The sequence below is a fragment of the Belonocnema kinseyi genome, chromosome 10 (assembly GCF_010883055.1).
Source record: "Belonocnema kinseyi isolate 2016_QV_RU_SX_M_011 chromosome 10, B_treatae_v1, whole genome shotgun sequence".
Lineage (NCBI taxonomy): Eukaryota > Metazoa > Arthropoda > Insecta > Hymenoptera > Cynipidae > Belonocnema > Belonocnema kinseyi.
Window position 1 is genome coordinate 112,936,055 of NC_046666.1, and position 3,073 is coordinate 112,939,127.

The window sequence follows — 3,073 nt, forward strand, 5'->3', positions numbered from 1 at the left end:
CCCCCCCCCCCCCAAAAAAACTACTATCATTTTTACAAAATGTATTTTTTTTTCATTTTATGTACTTACTGTACGTCCTCTTTGAATATTTTTCATACAATGAGCACTATTACAATGTCATTCAGCATTATAGAAGATGTGAATTTTCTCCCGGCATCATAATTTTATACACAATAACTATTGCTTATCCAGTTGTTTTCACAAGTGAACGTATCTTATAGTCGATTAATTTTAATCAAATCATCAAAATCCATTAAACAACTAGCAAATCGAATCTAAAGCTTACTGAAAAAGTGAGACTTTCCCCTATACATAAGCAGGTTAATTTATATTACTAAAACTTCAGCTTTAGACACTAAGCACGCATCCCTGTGATTGTAAAACAGTGATAACATTGACAAATTTTTCTGTCTCCAGGTCTTGCGTACACAAGACAGCAGTGTTAAATTTTCGGCTATATATTTTCTTTCCGATGTGTAGCTATTGCTGTTTAAATCATTTCTTACAAATCGAAACATGTATGTTATAACAAATTTATCAACATTAACGAATCATCCCGAAATATGTAATTGGAAAAGTATGATAGTTTATAAACAAAAATGTATTCTTGTAATTTCGACGTGTCGGGGAAAAAATGGTCAATTACGAGTGGTCTTATGTCAGAGGTCACCTCTTCCCTTTATTTACGGCATCTTGTCTGGTCTTGAGCAGCTTGGTCAACATTCGTCAACAGAAATGGCTGGAAAAGACAAAGAGAAAACGAGGAAGGACCAAACGGTTCAAAAAGTATTTTTCCCTAAAATGCTGGTGGGATTACAGAAAATCCACATCTAATAATTCTTTTTTACCTTGAAACAATATTTGCCACATAATCTTATAAAAAAATTCTTTATTTCGTATTAAATACAAAAATCTACTTTAAAAAAAAGTCGCCGGAAATTATTCTTATTTTCATCTTAAAATGTTTATGAGGTGCCACATAAAAAATTCTATTAACCTGGAACTTCCATTTAAACTTGTTTTAGCCGCAACGTGCAACTCCTGGACCTCGAGGGTCCTTTTTTATTTCTTCGTATGTCTACGTTATGGTTCGGGGCCCTTTCATCCTCCTCTCTTCTTAACCACCTTCGGTAATATCAGGATTCGGTAATCAGGATTTCTATCATTTCCGACAAATTTCATTTTTTTGTTGCTCATTCCCAATACTCGAATTAGGTGATTTATACTTTATTGGAGGCGCATCCGTAGTATGAACATTCTGTGCTTCATATCTTATTGAAACTGTTCAGGTACGAGGTGAATTTTCCGTGCCCGGTTGCCTCCTAGGTTATCCTTTGCGTTCGAATCGCAACTCAATTGTCTGCCTTTAAAACACTAGACCTATTTATCTCATGCTGTTCAATATCAAAACTGCACTCTGTGGCATTAAACTGTAGATGGCGGTGACTCAAAACTCTGTCTCTTTAATGAGGTAAGCTTCTGCCTTGTCCATTTTCTCTGCATGGCTTCTGCTTTGAATTTCAAACTCACTGCTGTAACTCTTTACCATCTTATTTACCTGGACTTCGTAGCGTAGATCATTCTCGAGCTGCATTCTAAGTAACGATTCTGCTCCACTCTATGTTTTCCCTTCTAGATGTAATTGTGACGTAACATAACTGTCTTCATTATCAGGTCTACTTGAGTTTTGTGCACAGCCAGTTGAGGGCCATTTTCCTGAACCCGCAGCTTGGCCTTATTTAGACTGTAGTTGAATTTTATTTCTGACTCTCCTACGGTATCAGAAGTTATCACAACTTTTACATTTTCAGTGAGACCTACTAGAGTGTCTTTACCTGGTATTTTCATCTCTAGGAAGTCATCGTATGTCACATTTATGAGAACACTGAGATACTATTTTATTTGTCAGAGTATGTAATTTGAGCCGAGCGTTAAGGTGGAATAATCAAAATGGTGGATTCAATATAGCGACTAATTTTAAGATTTTTACACATTTGCCCCAAGACTAAACTGTAACTGTTATGGACCTAAGCATCAACTGTTCACTGAAAATTCTTTCATTTTTAAATTATCTACTTGGAACCCTAACCTGGTAACCATAAACCAATCAATTTTCAGAATGAAGAAGTGTGTGATGGTCAATTCCACACTAGCTACCTGCGAACTGTTTTCCAACCACGCAGCTTCCCCTTACGGGACCAAATGCTGCCGCCGTCCATGTGCAGCGGGAGTCCTTTGTACCTAATGACAAATAAAATTCAAACCATAAAGCATAAATATTAAATTTGACTTTCAGGCATTATATCATCCCTATATAAGACCTGAATTTTCGAATAATAGATCTTTAGATCTGATGAAGTGGCACTGTCAAGATGACATTCGGCAGGGCTAAACAGTCAAATTAAAAGTTATTAAACCCGGAAAACTTCCTATGAAGAGATTTGTGCAAATGTGTAAATATTGAATACCTAATTTGTATTTGATTTATTTTTAGTTATTCATTAAGTTTCTAGGGCCAGATAGCCCTCTAATGAATAAGATTATACAGCAGATTATGCAGCAGATTTCCCATAAAAAGCTAGTCATCTGTTAGCGACGTTGAGAAGTCCTGATTTCCCCCCTCTCCCTTTCTATTTTGGGTCCTTATTAATTCTTGAAAATACATTTGGAATTGTAAACACTGTATTTCAATTTGAAAATGAAATACATCTTGAAATTAAATTTCTTGGAAATAGTTTGCACCCACTCGCAATTCTGGTGCGAATGCTAAAAAATATGTCCTTTAAATTTTATCCAAATCAGTTAATACTTACCAATCGCCTCAGGCACTTAAATTTTCCTGAAAAGTTAAAGTGAGGAAATCTAAAAAATTTCAAGCTTTTTTTTAAATTAAGATAATTTAAGCATTATTTTTTAAGCATTTTAAGCATATATAGTCTCATGCGGATGATTTATTTATTTAAATAACAACCAACTCGTGAGACAGGCCTTAGAAATGTATAAACAAATTTGTTCTTTTTTTCTGGAAATTTCCTATTACGTATGTGGTTTTAAGCCAAATTTGAGTTATTTT

General features: G+C 34.8%; 1 protein-coding gene across 3 annotated transcripts in view; it reads left to right on the forward strand.

The window, feature by feature from the left end:
- The window catches only part of LOC117181506 (traf2 and NCK-interacting protein kinase), a 252,578-nt gene that overhangs the window by 237,730 nt on the left and 11,775 nt on the right, over nucleotides 1-3,073 (forward strand). The window lies entirely within an intron of this gene.